The sequence below is a fragment of the Oryzias latipes genome, chromosome 13, assembly GCF_053564925.1.
Source record: "Oryzias latipes strain Hd-rR chromosome 13, Olatipes_Hd-rR_3.1".
Lineage (NCBI taxonomy): Eukaryota > Metazoa > Chordata > Actinopteri > Beloniformes > Adrianichthyidae > Oryzias > Oryzias latipes.
Genome location: NC_136249.1, coordinates 14,206,508 through 14,225,267, shown reverse-complemented (window position 1 = coordinate 14,225,267; position 18,760 = coordinate 14,206,508). Strand labels below are relative to the sequence as shown.

At 39.4% G+C, this 18,760-nt stretch overlaps 1 protein-coding gene across 1 annotated transcript in view; it reads left to right on the top strand.

Annotated features, from left to right (window-relative positions):
• The window catches only part of pde2a (phosphodiesterase 2A), a 211,080-nt gene that overhangs the window by 16,477 nt on the left and 175,843 nt on the right, over positions 1-18,760 (top strand). The gene's annotated exons all lie outside the window — the stretch shown is intronic.

Genomic DNA, 18,760 nt, shown 5'->3' with positions numbered 1-18,760 from the left:
GACTGCTTTTGTGAAAGTAGCTGTTACGAGCGCCTCCTATCAGCTTTGTAACAGGAAGGTTGGATCCTTCCTGTTACAAAGCTGACCCCATTAAAGGAGGGAAAGGAGACCTAATTGGCTAACAACAGGACATCAGAGTTGACACTCCGGTTTCCATCATGAACCAGTTTTTTTTTCTCTGGCTTGAACTCCGGTCATGACTGTAACCGAGCCAAACTTCTTCATTTAGAGTTCCGGCTCAGGTCAGGCAGGCAGGAAACCTTCTGCATTCTTCATATGCTGCTCAACTTTGTTGGTTCCTAATGAAGTTTGGACAACACTTTGCCTTCCTGCTGTCTGACTATAACATCTTCTAATGGTTTTGGATTTTGAGCCACTCCAAGCACCTCTCCTCTCACTTCTCTTCCATTTAACTCCACGGATCATCTTTTCCATCAGCAATGAATCAATGGAGTGTGTAAAATGGTGCTTGAATGTCAATTAGCTGTCCTCATAATGTTGACAAATAACTTCAGAACACAAGGGATGGAACAGCATTCATCACTGTTTGTGGAACATTTGCCTATGTACTGTAAATGCTGACCTGTTTATTTGCTTTTCTTCATATGATGTCAGAGTTCTGAGCAGAAAGTAAAGTAAAAAAAAATGAACAACACACACGTGTGTCCTAACACACGGATGTTCACATGAAGCTTCTCCTCCTGCTGTGCAGAAGGTTCAGTTAGAAATCTGCTGAGAACCCCATCAGGAAGATGGCTTTACTCGCATGAGCAAGTGCGGATTTTTAATAACACACATGCGTGCGCATGCACATACATACACACACGCCCGCCCACATAAACACATTTACTTGGACACGCATACATGCACAGACATACATACACATGCATGCACACACAAACACACACGTAAATGGACACCAATAAATATGGACACGTACACACACACATAAATATAAATAAACAAGCATGCACATACGGATGCACACACAGATACACAGACATAAATGCACACACATGCACATGCTTGGACAGACAGACATGCACACAGACTTGCACAAACACATATAGACAAATATATGCAGACATAGGTACACACAGACACATCACATGTACATCAACCGTACATACGCACACAAAGATATGTGCACACACATACAGTACAGACCAAAAGTTTGGACACACCTCCCCATTCATTTGAATGAGAAGGTGTGTCCAAACTTTTGGTCTGCACTGCATATTATACATACACAAATACACACAGATATGAACACACAGACACACACTCAAACATACCTGCAGACATATTCACAGACATGGACGCACACATGTGCACACACACACACATACACACACACATACAGACACGCACACACACACACACACACACACACACACACCCACACATAAACACAGACACACACAGACATGCCCACACATGGGTCCCTTAGGGAGTTTTTTTTTTCTATTGCTGTTAATGAACACAATAATGTTAAAGAGATAACGCTAAACTGGACTCATTAAAATGAGCTTTTGTGTTTTCCATGAGAGTGATTCACAAGGAGACAGAGGGAGAGTGTGTAATTAAATGAGGAGGAAAGGAAGTCTTCAGGCTGCTGAGCTGCTTAATTACCTTGCTTTGGAAAATTTCGTTAGTACCGATAAAGGTAGAGGATCAAATGTTACTTCATATTTGTTTGTGTGTTTCTGTGAGCATGTTGCTCGCTGTGTGTGTGTGTAGTTGTGTGTCAGTGGCTGGACCTCATCTCATGCTTTCTGACTCGTATGCTCTTTGGGAGCCCTCCTCACTGCTCCATTTACTTTGCTCTGCTGGCTGCGGCTTGTGTTTTTTTCGTTTTTTTTATGAGGTGTGTGTTTGTGTTGGATTTATCCTGTTTTTTTTTGTGCTGCACTTTCTGATTAAAGTTATTTTTTATAATCCAGGATGCTTTGCTCTCCAAATATTTTCTACACCAACTACTTGTCTTTTTGCCATTTTAAAATGAACTCTTTTCTGTCTCAGTGTCTTAGTTTAAATTTAATTCATTTATTGTCTGTATTATTATTTTATTGTCCTTGTTGTTTCATTCTGCTTCACATTTGAAGAATTAGTTGTGCTTAGGCAGTAGCATGCGCCTGTTTATTGTAAAAGACAACATCAAATTAATTTTTGATCATCCATAATTCCTAAAACCAACAGCGGCCTTTTTCATCCTCTTCAGATCTGTAGTAGAGCCGCTTTTTTTGTTCTTAGTTACTATGTACTCCCTATTTCTTCAAGTATGAAATAAAGTTCATTAAAGACCCAAAGACAAAACATTTTTTTGTGTGTTTTTAACATGTTTTGGTGGCATTTTCTTGATGATGGAGGCCATATATGAAGAAAATTAGAGTTAAAATTGTATTTCTATTCAAATCGTTGTGAATGAGGAACAGATGAAAAAATGCAGTAAAAAAAGCTCTTATTTGTGACACAAACAATACACTGGGCAGGCCAAATGCTCCCTGCTCCGCTCTGTTATACAGGCAAATGAATCCATGTATTTCTTTGTTTTCCTCGCCGATAGGCTTGCATCTGGCTCCAAGTACAGCTGGGAAGCTCCACTATTGCTTGGCGTTTTTGTTGGGTTGGGGGTGTGAGGAACTGTAAGGTGGCTGGAGAGTGGTTTAACAGATGGGTGATGGGAAGTGGGGGCAGTCTTGTTCGCTCCAACAGTCGCGCCCACAAGTTAGAGGCCAACTGGTAACGGAAAACTGCCGCTCTGCAGAAACTATGTTCCAAGATTTTGGCAAAAAACAGCCTAAAAATAATTCAAAGACCACTGAGAACACTGATCAAGAAGATCAAAGATGATCTAAGACACATTTTTCAATTTTTTTTACAAAAATAATCAGCCATTAATTCATTTTTGAACAATCATGTTATCTTTTCTGATTGTTGTTTTGCTAAAAACAATAAATGAGTTTATTAGTTTGTTGACTCACTGTATGAAAAAATGTGAGCTGTTTATCAGAGGTTGTTGGAGGGTAATGATTCTCCTGCTGGAGCAGCTAATCAAAGACTGCTAAAGTACAGTCTGACGAAAGCAGGAATCTTGATGTAGAACTTCAAAGAGGAATCTGGCAACCAAGGGTTATCTGTCTGGTGAAAGGTTGCTTTAAGGATGAGCAGCAGCAGCGTATCAGGACTGCAGAGCTCTCACCTTCTTTGCATACACTCCTGCAGAGTTTCCTCTGAAATGTCACCATTTGCATTTGCTCACTTCCTTCCGCCGTGTTTGTTTTTAGCTGGATTTGTGTCCCGAGCTGCATTTGCTCAGAGGTCATTTCTCGTCAGAGTACAGCCCACGCCTCCGTACATGTGAAAGTGAGGCTTTATGAACGTCAGTCGTAATCTCGTGATTGTGGGACAGAGACTGACACTTTAAGACTGCAGGATTTTTCCCCATGTAGCGCCTGCAGGCGGGATATCTAATTCTGCTGGTGTGTAAATTCACGTGTGTGTGTGTGTGTGTGTGTGTGTGTGCACACGGTTATCTCTGGTGTCACACAGGAACTGAACCAATATGGGCCTTATCGCTCGGAACACTTGCAGTGTGTTTGCACACACCTGCACACATTTATTTCCTTTCTCCTGAACCGGATTTGTTTAGTGTAATTAGAAGAAGCAACTGTTTTTGGTTCTGTTGGCGTGTTGGGCAAAAGGTTGCATCAAAATAGTATTTCATGTCCATGTAATTATAGCCTGTGAATACACAGTTAAAGCTATGAATGAACAATGAGCCAATGAACAAAATGTACATTATAAATATAATATTCCTGATTCACTTTGATCATCTGTATCATAAAGGTGGAGCAGGAAAGTCGGTTTGATGACACTGGAACTGAAGCAACTTTGGATAAGCTAAGTTAAGTAAAATAAAAAAGTCCTGCTGCGCTCTCCTGCGTTCTGTTTTGATCTTCTGTGTTGTCGGCTGTCTGGTCCCTCTGTCAAGAATCTGCGATAAAGGACACAAGCTGTGGCTGATGAGTTACGTGTTTGCGCTTGAAACATAGACGTTTTGCAAATACAGCTCCATGATTGAAACCCCTGTGAGTAAACAAACTGTTCGTATTCCACACGTTTTTTAGAACCAACCCGCGGTTTCAATCTGCAACAAGAAGATCAAGTATTTGTTGTGATTGTGATGGTTTAAAACAGAAGCTCATGTCTGTTCCTGGGAGGTCCCAGCGCCTGCACTTGCATTCATTTGCAGCCACAGAAGAAGCTCTGCCTCATTGATCTAACCAAAACAGGACATTTTTTTTACATTTACATTTTTTGGATCCGCTGCAAATCTTTAAAAGTTTACGTAATTAACATAGTTCCAACGGATTCTAAAGCTGAGAAAAGTGACATTGTGCTGAACACTTTATAGTGATTAAATTGATTGCGTATAAAGTCACAGAGGTACAGTTTGAAGAACTTATTATTTACTCCAAGCTCTGTATTGATGGTCAAAAAAGGCATTTATATCCATATGCTGTAAGATGTATTTTCGGAGATTTTTCTCTTTATGCATTTTTACAGCATCCTTTGTGAAATGCAGAATGACGGGTTTAGTCAATAATTAACTGAATTAACACAGAAGTAAGATACAGAAACCTTTCAGTCTTCTGACAAAAACAAGTCTAAACAGTTTGAAACAGTAAAACAAAAAGAGAGACAGCAGATGACCTGAAACTCTAAAGACTGAGGGTCATGAACACGAAAAGCTGAGTCGGTGAAACTTTGTCCATTGGAACATTGATGGGAGGAAACCAGAGCATCACTGAAACAGCACTGGACCAATGAAAACTCAGGCAAAAGGGTTCCAATCCCCACCGCCAGTGAGGTCAAGCAAGCAGAGATGACATTTTCCTTTATTGGAGTCAGATCTTTAGCCTTTGGAAACTCGATAAATGGTGGAATTCGTGATTTAGCAAGAATGCTAAAATCATTACAAATTCAACAAAATAGAAGTTGACAAAATAAAGCTTAAGAGAACCAATAAAAAACCTATCAATCCAAGATTCAGACGACCGCATTTGATGATGATTGGTTCTGGATCTGACTGGTCTTTGTTAAAACCCACACGGATCCATAAATTTGCCACATTGGGTAAGACTCATTTTAGTGCAGAAAGCGGCTTTTATTGTCTCCTCTTGACCTATGCAATGCTGCAGCTGAACCTGTCGTGCACTCTTACTCTCCAGTGAGCTAAGATAGTAGCACTTAGACGTATGTCACCACACATAAGATGCCCCTCCAGAACTTTATGGATGTCATCTCATACTCGTCCTCTAATCCGCAGTGCATCACGTTCAAGAGGAGCAGGCAGTTTCTCCATCTGACTCATGCGTTTTGTAATTAATCTCTCAAAGCTAATGGGGCTCTTGTGATTGCTTTATTATTTTGTAGATTTATTGCTTATGTAAGAGTTGCACTACTCACGCAACGAACTGCAAAATGAAACGGGATTGGGGGGGCTTTTGGTTTCCACGGTGATGGATGTATTAACAGCAATGTAAATATGTTCACAGACCCCCTACAATAAGCGGAATACCCAGGATGCATTTCCCAGGATGCTTTTTCTGGAAGTAAAGTATCAAAACCTAATTGAAAACACAGACCCAAAAAGACTTGACTTTCTAAATTAAAGAAACACCTTTGCACAGATTGGATGACATCTAGTGCAGAAGTTGCATATTGCAATGTATTAATGTCATGGTCTGAAACTCTGCATGGGCAAAACAAAGAAGCCTTGTTTGGTTTGAATCTGCTTCCTTCCTTCTGGGAAACGCAGCTGTAAAATGTAATTCACTGTAAAGAAGAAGCTACCAGCTGTCCAGGTTTACCTCACTCTGACCTTACTCTGCTCGGCTGTCCACTGTAAACACTCCAGCTGCTTTGCATCCTGCTGCCATGTACAATGTAATGACGTAGAACAGGACACGACTTTTCTGTACCCTCCCTGCCCTGTTTGACTGTGCAAACAAGTATTATTACTGTGTAACTTTAACAACCTGACCAAAACAAGCAATAATTCTGTTCCTCACAGACCTATTACTACCTGCTTTGATAAAATTTGTGTTTTTGGTGTTTTTAACATGTTCTTGAGGATTTTTTTTCTAATGACGAAGGACGTATATAAAGAATGTTAATCTCAAAGTTGCATTTCTGAGTATTTCTTTATTCAAGTTGTTGTGAATCGGGAGCAGATTAAAACAATGCAGTTGGAAAAGAGGGTTAAATACACTGGTGGGGCTACACCAGGGGTCGGGAACCTATGGCTCGCGAGCCATATATGGCTCTTTTGATGGTCACATGTGGCTCGCAGACAAATCTTTAATTATACTTTTTTTTATCATTAGTCCAGTCCTTCTCGGGCGCGATGCGATGCCAGAGGCGCGCAGTAGTAGCGGTGCTTGGAGAGAAAAATCTGCGCCAGCGCTATAAGTTTACAATTATCTATAATTTCACAGAGTTTGTACCAACTGGAAACCTGTGAATTGACGTGCCTAAAACTGCGCGCTCCCGTCTCTGAGAAAGAGCGCGCAGTTGCGGGGACGGGATGTGTGAGGGAGAAAGCAGGGGGGTGGGGCTGAGGTGTTGTGGGGACAGGCAGCAGGTGAATCGCGCAGGGATTGTAAAAACGTAAAACCCGCTGCCCGTCACTCACTGCAGCGTGTGAGTGTGTGTTTGGCTCCCCGTCTGCATGTGATCAGTCTGTCTCACATCTACAGAACAGTCAGACCTACGATCACGTTAAAGTCTCAACGCCTGCATAAAGCAGAAACTCACCACGTATCAACCAGACTAGACCATCAGCAAAACTACCACGAGAAATACTCATCATTTATTAGCAACAGCATAACGATGTTATTAAAAAGAATCCACAGACTTATTGTACTTTAAAAATGTTGAAATTACATCAAATGCACACATTCACTTGTATATTTAGTTTTAAACATATTGTCGCGGACTGAGTTGGATGGCTGTTGGGCCGCGTTAAAAGTTCTGGAGTTCATTGATCGCATCAAGCAGAGATCTGATTGGCTCTCAGTTCTGTCGCTCAGCCTGTTGTTAGGTAGTTTGGACCAATGGGGTTCAGCTATGGGCCGAATAAGGGAAATGGGAGGGCTGGAGCGGGAGCAGGGGAATATAAAGTTGGTAGAAGCGCTCTCTCTCGTCTCGTGTCGACAGGAGAGATTCAGGAGTTGCTGAATTAATTTTACGGCGTTTGTTGTGGTCTACAGTAACCAGAATAAAGAACCTTAAAAGAGGTTAAGTCTCCGTGCCTCAGTGTGGGAAAGGGACGCTACATTATTGTATGGCTCTTTCGAAATTACATTTAAAAATATGTGGCGTTTATGGCTCTCTTGGCCAAAAAGGTTCCCGACCCCTGGGCTACAAGCTCCCTGGTCTGCTCCATTCTGATGCATCCACTTGTAGAGAAATAGATCCATGTACATCTTCTCCATCCAAGTTAGCGGCAGAAGAGTGCAACTTCCTGTTGACTCCCACAGTAAAAAAAAATTACAGTCTGGCTTTAAAGAATTATTCTGTTTTTTGTTTATTTTTTATTCATGATCATTTATTTAGATTCTCACCTCAAAGTTGCTCGCTTTCTTTTATCAGCAGGTAAGTGAACCTAACAGAATCTCAAACTTGATCTTTATTTTTTTTAATATTAGCCAAAAACTACAAAAAACAACACAGATAAGGAGCAGGAAATCACATACCAAACAGTACCTCACTTTTTGAATGTTTGATGTTTTAAGGTGGAGGTCGTCTTAAATGATGAAACTCAGTTACATGATTTTATTCAGGAGACTGGCCTTAAGGCTTTGAGCTTAGGAGAGACTTTTATGTCCTAATGTAAACATGTTGAGCTCTATTGAATAATGCAGGTCGGATTATTGTTTTATCGCAATTGAGAGGCGTTATCCAAATTTGCTAGGTTGTCAAGTTTAGTTGAGTAAAGGTGGAAATGTTCCTGAAGTCAGATGTTAGATTTTTAAAAATAAATTTTGAAATTAGTTTAACAAGAGGGTCAGGATTAACACAAGAGTCCAAATAAAACATAAGAAATGTATTGCAACCATTTAAAACTAAAATCTTGGTGTCGAAAAAATTGCAGACAGGCATCTAACATTAAAATCATTACAGGACACACATTTCTTTGTAGGGCTAAAAAAGGTTTGAAGTTCACGCTTTTTTTTACTTTTTTTTTCTATAAATTTGATTACCTCCACAGATATTGATATTTAGCAGGATTCAGCTTCATGAATGAATTACCTCAGTTATCCCAAATTCATCCCAAATTCATCTCTCAAAGATGGTGATGAGCAGATCTATCTACAGAGAACCATAACTAAGCTAAAGGCAAAATCTGTCACCAAACAAACTGACAAAGACAAAACCCAAAAAACTGAAAACAGACAGGAAAAAAGAGCAAAGAGACAAACATCCTCCTAGTTAATCAGTAATTTCTGTTTGACTCATAAATCACTTTTTTGGAAGCTAACAAGTTAATGGTTTTAAAGTACAATAAAATTAGCTAATTAGTGTCACAAGAAGCCACCTGGCGGTTAATCATTTCCTTTAATCTGGATTAAGTCTATGACAGAACACAGTGGCAGGAGTGAGGTTTCAATAAGGAAGTCAAGAGAGGCAGAAGAACATTGGAGTCGTGCAGGACGTGTATGAGAGCTGAGACAGTGGTGAGATGTACTGTTGGTGTGACACAGTGGTGATGGACAGATTAGCTGCGGTTACATCTGCGAATTGTAATTTTTCTACACAGTATTAATGATAAACCTACAGCATTGTTGCTTTATAATTCTCCCCCTTATTCTTCTAATCATCCTCCTACTTCCCTAACCCCCCCTTTTCTCCCCTTTCTTTTGTGCCTTTGTCCTGTATCTCTAACATCCCACTCACTCCTTTTCTTTTCTCTTTTACGCAAAGTCCAACAAGAAATGTCTACAAACATAGTTAATATAAGTAAGGTGTTGCCTTAAAACCACAAGGGGTTTATACAAATATACACCTTGTGTGTCAGAAGATTTATAACCTCCTACTGTAACAGTCAAATCTGTCAAATAAGAGACATTTAGCTTCTATCTGTTTGCTCGGCTGCTAGACAGGACAAGTAAAAAAAAAACTAAAATTCAGATGACCCTTTTAAAAACTCTTTCTACTTTGGAACCATCCTAGATGACTGAGTTTTCCCAGCTCAAAGTTACCCAGCTTTATACTGGAAGGAAGTTGTTCTTGACCAATGGTGCATTCTTTTTAGCCATCATGTCAACTTTACGCCTTTTATTGTGGTTTGAGGGAAATGTTTATTATCAGGACTGTAATTCTGCTTTTCAAATGGGAAAAAAAGATGTCCCTATTTAAGTTTTTATTAATTTGATAAAAAGTGGCCAAAGTAAAGTGCAGGTTTTACCAAACAGTAATTTGTTATAATCAATACTATATTTTGTAGGATCTGGCCCACCCAAACTGGTATAAAATGCATGACGTTAATGTGGTTTGACAAGCACTAAAAAGTGAATCAATTTGTCATTAAGGCTTGCTGAGTTTGACCCTGAGTGTTAGCTCCTCCCTCCGCGGTGCTCTTTGCAAACACATGTGATGGGACGGTGCTCTAGTGCAGCTCTGAGTCATCCTCTCATGAAATCGGGTGAAATGTCCAGGTAAGGGTTCGTTTTTGGATCTATGTCCGAGGTCAGACCCTCACACCTGATGTCCTCCTGCATTAATGTCTAGGTGGAGTTACATGTACAGTTGGAATGTGGCCAGATTATCCCAGAGGAAAGGTTTGGCTTCTTGCCTTTATGAGTTTATAATCTATCCTCATTGAGTTCCTGTACAGTACAGGATGGTCTTTTGCTAATCTGGCAGTGACTCGCCTCTGGACATCAGGTTTCATCATCAGCAGTGGTATTGGGTATGTACAGAAGTGCGTCAGAGGGGTAGCTTGATGCTTGCTGATGAGTTCTTTCTTATTCCACCTCTTGTCAGCTGCGCTGTAAACGTTCATGGAAGGAAAGTGGATTAAAGGATTAAGATGAGACTGTGATGGAAAAAAGATGGAGAGGTGGAGGGCCAGGAAAGCCTAGAAGACAGAAGAAAAAAGAAATTTTGTAATTTAGGAACAAATATTTGCTTCTGAAAAAGAAAATGAGCTTAAATCATTCCATCATGGGTGTTCATATTCACTGAGGCTGTTTTTTTTCCACACAAAAACATTTCAAAAATTCATTTCTGCCACATTGGGTATTAATGTCACAGTAAATCAGTAGTTGCAGTCATCCCTTTTCCTTTGTGAGCTCATCTGAGCCCCTCTCCTCTCTGAACACGGTAATTGAAAACACAGACGTGTCAGGCTGCCTGTCAGTGGTAAAAAGCTCAATTTGACACCTTTAAATGCAGCCGAAACCATCATGCTGGTGCTGTAATAAATAGTTTTACCACAAATTAAGTTTGACTGAGTCTTCTTGGGTTTGAAAGATGCTCTCAGTAGATATCAGTTAGAGGTGATATATTATAATTAAAGATGGTTTTCGTGAATGTCTAAACATTTGAATTTGTGTTTGAAAAGCATATTTAAATTCTTGTTTTCGAAGGATTTCCTTGAAGCCTTTCCTTCAAAAATGTGTGTGAAGCCCCAGAGCCTCGGACTCCACTGTGAGACTGAACTCAGCTTGCAGCTTCTGCAGAGTTCTCACATTATGGATGAGTAAAGACGCACATTTGTGTGCATTTGCATCTGTAAAGACAGCATGCAAATTTAACCAACAATAAGGAAGGGGAAAGAGCACAAAACACACGTGTTAAAAAATAAAAGGAAACGAGAAAAAGTAAAACAATAAAACAAATGTAAAAAAAAAAGGGTAGAGTAAAGGGTACAACAACTTGCGAGTTAAAGAAAACATACACCAGAGCTAAAAAGTAAAGAGAAACACAAGAAAAAAAGCATATACAGAGTAAAAACAACAGATAAAAAAAGAAAAATGAAAAAAAAAGAAGAAAAACACACCAAAATAAAAAAAGACACACATCGGTGTAAAGAAGACACAGAGTAAACAAAAAAAAACACTAACCAAAGCGAGACAAAGCACAAACTGGAGTGAAAAAAATATTAAAACATCAGAGTGACACCACATTTCAGATTAAAACGTGTTTTTGTTATCACTGCTCAGCAGGTAGACAGGTGGACTGCTTAGCTGTAAAAATACCTGCAGTCAAACATATCCATCCACACAAACCTCTTATCAGTGTATTACAGACGCTCATCAGATACCTAACCGCTTAATGGATGAACATGTGTGCAGATTTTAGAGAGATTAAAAAAGATATTTACTAAAAGATATTTAGTAAATGTGTTTAACTCACAGATAAGCCACAACGGCAAAAAAAAAAGGTTCATGCTGATTTTCTTCTTCTTCTGGGGGCTCACCAAGCAGTCTACGACCTTGATATTTGCTACGGGCCACCTGCATGTCACGTACAGGTTTGGTCATTTTTGGGTGCAGTCCGCCTGTATCCACCCATAATGGCAGTTTTGATTTAGGCATAATATTTAGGCGGAACTCCTTTAACTAAATTGTGTTAAAACAAAGGAAGTTCTCCAGGAAACAAAGCATTCAACAAAGGGTTCTACCACTCAGAAATATACAAAAAATAAAATATAGAATTCAATGAAATGGGCAGTACCAAAATGAAAAGAAAGACGGTGCCACAGAGATTGAGTCATTTTACTTCCGGGTATGAAAAAAAAACAAAATGTGTTCTTTAGTGTGCCAAAAGTCATATTTTATCATTTACATGGAAATAGTTTTCTCTGAAAGGCTTAAGAAAAGCATGATATAGGCCCCTCAACAGAAATCAAGGATCTGGTTCGTCTTTTTTCTTTGTGCCGCTCTTAGCATCACGTGCTGCTCCAGCTTCACCAGAAATCCCTTTCAGATCCTGGTACTTGTTGCCAAATGAGCACTAGGTGTAACAAAAGGCTGAGAAGTACTGACAAGACCTGAGATGAAGAGGTTTATGAGGATGGGGTGAAGGAAGGTGATGAAAATAGGAGCGAATGAAAACAATTAGGAAAAGAATTGATTTTAACCAGAAGAAAGGTGGCGGGGGTTTATGAGTGTTTTACCATGGCAACAGCAGGATTCTCTTGATCACTGACTTTGATAAAGATGAAGGTGTGTGTTGCTGCTTTGTGTGTATTTTGGAGTTTTCCTCTCTTTGTCTGTAAATGTAGATGGGTTTTTTATGTGCCGACCTTTGTGTGAGTGGATGCCCTGTGCACCATTTTAAGTGTGTGTGTGTGTTTGTCTATGTGTGTGTTGGCCTGTGTGATAACCTTTTTCCTCCTGAACAAACAGCGGATCTGTTGGCTGTGTTGACTGATAATGGCAGCACGTCCCTTTACTACTGTGTGTCAGGCTGCAGAGGCCTTCCCAGTGCTGTGCAAACCAACAAATCTAGCTGTTTTTGATGTCCAACAGTCAAAAACTGTTTTATCTTTATGTTCTTATAGGTTGAATATGTTTAAAAAATAATTTATTTTAAGGTATAGGTACAAAGTAGTCTACAAAACCAAAAGAACACAATAAAAAATGCTTACGTATTCCCTATTCAGTATGAGTTCTACCATACTTCCAGTATTGCAGTGAATTTTACTAAAATATATTTAAAACAAACATTGATCCAATTATTAAACTTCAAGAAACATTAATTGGAGTAACAAATAGTTGTTTTTTTGTGAATCGAAGTCTACATTAAAGTTTTTGGATATTGTGCATGTGGAAATGTTTGAAATTTAGTTTCAGCATTCTAAGCAAAGTTGCCCAGGTTTCCCTTTCCTCGCGTCCTCCTGCTCCTCTGGGGGGACCCTGAGACCTTCCCAGGCCAGCCAAGGGGGCGCCCAGCCACCCTACAGAGGAAGCTCATTTCAGCTGCTTGTAGGCTTCGGGACCTCACTCTTTTATTCATGACCGTAGGTGAGTATTGGAACGAAGATCGACCGTTACATTGAGAGCTTTGCTTTCTGGCTCAGCTCCATCTTCACCACAACGGACCGATACAGCGACCGCACAAGAATGGATGCTGGGCCAATCTGCCTGTTGGTCTCGCACTCTGATCTTCCCTCTCTCGTGAACAAAACCCCAAGATATTTAAACTCCTTCACCTGGGGCAGGGTCACTTCACTCACCTTAACCTGCCTGGGGGTTTTGCCCCTGGTAGGGTCTCCCAAAGCAAAAGAGGTCCTGGGTGACGAGCCAGACAAATAGCGGTTAAGACCCTGTTTATGAGAAGTACAAAAAAAGATTCTATAACGTTGCCCGAATTGGCGGGGCAGCACCATATTTATTGCATTTATGTTATGAACTGTATCTTTGGTTTTTTGGATGGGCTTTGATAAGCATTATGCTTCAGCCCAGTTCTTTTTGGTTAATGCTAGTTAATGTGTTGCAAAAATGTGAATATTTGTCCTTCGCCATAGACCTCGCCTCTGGCTCGTTTCGCACCCCATCTGGATGAAGCCCATCTGCTGGACTATTCAAACGTGTAGTTGTAGAGTTAGATAAGCTAATTCTTCTGTAACAGACCTGGTACATCGCCTGTCCGTCCTGGGAAAGGATCCCTTCTTCATGTGGACATCCCTGAGGTTTTTTCTTTTTTTCCCTCACAATCTGTTTTTCTAAGAGTTTTTCCTTCTAAGGGCAGAGATGCCCAGTTTAGCGTAGCCTGTTTAGTTTAGCGATTACCTGTTGTATTTTATGACTGATTTTATGTTCTTATGCAATTACCTGAATGAAGCCCATTGAGACCACTATTGTTGTAATATTAGTTTTTTTTAAAACAACTGAATTAAATTAAGGATCAAATAAACTTTAACTTCTCATGTGTTATAACATGATTAAAAAGGAAACAAACAAATCAGTCTGATAGACTTTCAACCTGTAAGGGATTTAAATGTCATTTTTCTAAATTTCGTTGTTTAAAAAACAGAAAAGAAAATGATGTTTAACAAGACTGTGGAAAAAGTAAGTACTTTATGTTACTTCATAACAGTATTAGATAGTTAAGTCCTGGTGGAGGTTTTCCAGGTTGTAACATGTAGGTTTTTGGATCTGTGCCATGTTTCTGCACATTACAATATTTGTCAAGTATAAAAACAGCTTCTCTAAAGTATCTTCCCTTAATGATAGCATGGTTTGTGCTGGTTATTTCTTTTTGGAACAAGCTTTCTCCAGACCAGACCAGACTGGAGCATGATCTTTGCTGATCATGAAGGTAGTTTCCTGTCACATGTAAATCCATCTTCAGTGTTGTTGGAGCTTGTAATATCTTCATGATTCCAAAATCGACATCCTAACATGACTGACAGCCCTTAATTAGGTTTTGAACAAAAACAACCCTCAAAGGTAGCAAAGCAGCTTAAACAGGATCATCATGTTGAGATTAATTATTTCAATTAACGCAAAGAATGACTAAATCACCGTCTTTTGATGCTTTAGTTTTCACATAGCATCAAAAGGGGGCTTGCTTCTTAGAAAAACTAGTTCAATATGTCTTTGTTCGTCCTCCAAGTTAATAATTATTCATTATAACCTTAAAATTAGTTTAATGATAAACCACAAAGATGGTTTATTTACAGCGGACTTTGTGTGTCCACTGTAAATAAGCTCAGCAGCGTTTCATTCAGTCTGAACTTTAGGTTCACAAAAACATTCATACTGCGTTTGGTAAAACAAGTTCAGACAAAGAATCTGTGTAAAATGAGATTTAATAGCAGAAAACAAAGAGATTGAAGAACCTCATCAAATAGGAAGAAAAACAAACTGAATTTCATGCCCAAAAGAGAAACAAAGACATTTTCCAATCTTTCAATCTTCTTTTTAGACAGAGTGTTTTAAATAAAGTGTTTTAAGTGGGATCACTTTGGTCATCCTTTGATATCTGGTCAGGGTTGGAAATGTTCTCTAAATCTGATTAGTGACAAACCACAAATCACAAAGTATTACTGTACTTTACTGTACTTTAATGTTAGTCTGCTGTCACTGCACTGGAGGTGATGGTGTTTTGTACCCTGACATAGTAATGTTGATGCATCAATTGAACTCCTGTATAAATAAATTTGTGGAAAAAATGCTACAAGTTTTACCCAGAATCTGATTTATTGTTTTTCTTTTGTAGTTGTTTGTTTTTACAGAATATGAGATCATGGTATCTGAACAGTGCTGCAATCAGAAAAAAATGTATCTCCTGAAAGACAAAGGATAAAACCCATAAATTATCTGAACAATTCTGGGTTGTACTAATGGTTTTTAATCAACATCCGTGGGGGGCATTAGGGTTTCTCTGGTCATTTTCATGTTTCAGTTGGAGCTGGTCCCTGTACTTCACCATCTGGACCTGTAAACCTAAGGTTTTCTAAAAACTCAAAAGACAGATGAAGTTTGAAAAGAAAAAAAAACTGAAATATGATCTCATTCTCTACATCAATATAGAAACAAAAGCTGTCTCCTTATATGAACGTTTAGTGAAGTTATTTGTAGTAGTTTGATGAGTGCTTGTAGTATTCTGTAATTTTTGGTTGCAGAGTGTGCAAAGTTTAGTAGTAGTATAGTAGTGGATGTGATTATTTCTGGTATTTTGTTTGTAGTATTTGTGAATATTTGTACTATTTGAGATTTTTTTATGTAGTTTGTGCAATATTTTATAGTACTGTATAAATTGATAATTGTAGTAGTATATGCAATAGTATCTAGTAGTGTGTGCGTTTTTAATAGTTTGACCTGCATTTGTACAAGTGCAATTGTTTGTTTGTAATAGTCTGTGTGTTTGTAGTATTTGTGGTAGTTTGTAGTATTTGTGATTATTTGCAATTACTTGTGCGACTGTATGCAGTTGTATTTCTGAATGTTTGTAGTAGTGTGTATGTATGTCTTAGTGTTTGTAGTAAAGTGTGCAATGTTTAGTAGTGGTGAGTGTGATTGTTTGTCGTAGCGTGTTTTGTAGTATTTGTGATTGTTTGCAGGAGTTTATGCAGTTGTTTGAAGTATAGTTGTGATCCTGGTAGTTTATCAGTGTATGTAGTACTGTGTGTTTATAGTACTGTGTAAGGTGTTTTGTAGATGTTCAGGTGCATTTTTTAATAATGTCAATCTTCGTATCAGATGAGGTTATCATCATTCACAGTCTAAACGTCTCTCCATATAAACCGGAACCAGAACTTCCTCTGGGCTCACGCTGTTCAGATAGAATTCTTCTGTAGAACACAGGAAGTGTGGATGCACCTAAAACCAGCACTTGTGTGGCAACTTGTTTGTTTATTCAAGCAGCAACCTAACACAGCCATATGCTAGAAAAATTATGCTAACACGATTCAATCAACCAAAAAAAGTAATACTAATGTGAAAAACAGAAATGGGGCGAACATATGGAAGAAAAGATGGAGTGCATTAATGAAGGAAAGAAAGCTTGGTTAGCTGTGTAAACTTCTCTGTGGATTTGTTGTCCTTCTTCCTTTTTTTATTCTTTCCTTATCTTTTTTGGGGGCAAACAGGCATAATGTTTAATTCTTAGCCTTTGTAGGCCTGATGCCTGCCTTTGAAATGGAAACAATGAGCACTCATTGGTATTCCTTATAGAGATGTGTAAGTGTGTGTAGGAGCTGGAGCAGGGGAGAACACTTGTAAGACTTTGAAGTTTGTGTTTGGGGGGTGGAGTGATGCAGTAATTGATGTGGGACATTCAAATGAAGTCAGTGCACAAGTTGCTCCCCATTTCCGCCTCTGCCAGATGATTACGACATTTCTGAGGAAAGCTGCCAAAAAAAAAACTGCTTTCCATTTCCTCGATCTTCTTGAAGTACCTTGAGCGGTGCTGACAATAACCCACCTGAAAGTGAGCGTCGCGCTGCATTTGTGGTAATTAGCGTGGCAAGTTATTTCCATTATTTTAGGTGAGTGAGAGCAAAATGCAGACGAGAGGAAAACACAAGGAGTTGGTCTAAAAATAGGTTCCTGTCATCCAAAAACATGTAGGTACAGCTGGGACTTTTGAGTGCAGCACTGAGCGGATCAGCTGACTGTGTGTTGTGAAGATATGTGTACACTTGGGGGCACTCTTACAGCAGCGCATGGTTGTCTTCTTTGCTTTGTAAACCTGCGGCTGGAATGAAGGCAAAGAACCATAATTCAGAGGAAGGAAAAGGGGATAAAGCGTAAAGGAAGCATTTTAAAGAAAATGATTGTGAAAGAGGAAAAGAAGGGAGGAAGAGGGGGGCAATGAGACGTTAGAGGAAATGGAAAGAATAGGCCAGATATGAGGATGACCACATGAGTGACCAAAGGCCTGTTTATATAGGTGTGGATGAAAAAGTGAGTTTTGGACATAAATGTTTGCGCAGCATCCCATTCGTCTCACCTCCCCAGTTCACGTAAACCTGGACATTTGTGGTTTTAGTCTGTTGACTGCAATGGTTCTCCTTGCATTTCGGAAGCTCCGACTAACATTACGAGAGTCTTTCCAGCACAAAACCTCATGCTGGAGCAAAGGTTACTTGTTCTGCTGAAAAAGAATTGATCTTAGATGTGTTGACAGTTTGCACTCACCCTACTGATGCTGTTACTGATAGACTACCAATTCTTATTGAAAGCATCAACATTTTTAGCATCACCCCTCTTATTGGTTTCATCCTTGTTTCACATGCAGATATTAAAGCAGACATCTTCTTATTGGGTTTGAGGAAACAAATCATTTAATCTTTTGTAGGCATAAAGCTGTCATCAGTCACTTTTGAAAAGCTAAACAGCAGTTTATTGATGTAACGTGCCTCCTCTAACAATAATTGTCTTCACTATTTTTGTGGGCTGTGATGAAGTAGCCTGTGTCCGTGTGAGACGACGTGTGCCGGGTTTCATGCAGTCTACATCTTTATTAAGAGCGAATTGTTGGTATAAATTATACTGTTTTTTCCTTTTTTTTTTGCACCTCGGGAAGATTGGGTACCATAGCAACAAATCTGTGCCTGTGTGGCTATTTTATGCACACTGTCGCCTTTGTTGCCACTTGTAGCTCACATCCACTGTTTTCAGCGTCAGATTTTCTCAATGCTTCACTCTCGTTTGTTGAACTAAGGAACCAATTAGATTAGAGGAATGAAAAGACAAAAAGGATGTTATCCATTCTTTTTACTTTCCTACGCTGATACACACCAGTGTCTAGTGTTTCTTTTTTCATTCAAGGACACGTCCGTAACAAACACCCTGAGTGTGCAGTGCCGTGTTACAGGGCTGGACTCCCAATCCCTATGCCTCATTAATTATTGCACAGTTAAATGCAAAGAAAGTAAATGAAGGAAAGGAGAATGTGAAATTGGATGGAGGATGAAGTCTCACTGCAGGTTTTTATTCTTTTTATTTCTTACCCTCACTGCCGTGGCATGACGACCTCCATCTATGTTTTTTGAGCCTCTTTATTCAGCTAGTGAAGTTTCTGCAGTCGTTCTGCCTCTCAAGGCTGCAGCTTTCTCTTTGTTTCCTCTTTCTCGACACCCTTTAACCCAGCTAAAAGTTTACTGCCCCCCTCACTGCAGGAGAATTTCCGCAGCACTTTCCACTCCATCTGTTCTTCCTGTGCTTTGCAGCACATGTCAACATGCACGTATTTATGTAATGACAGCTGTGTGTCAGCTGCGACACCTTTTAGC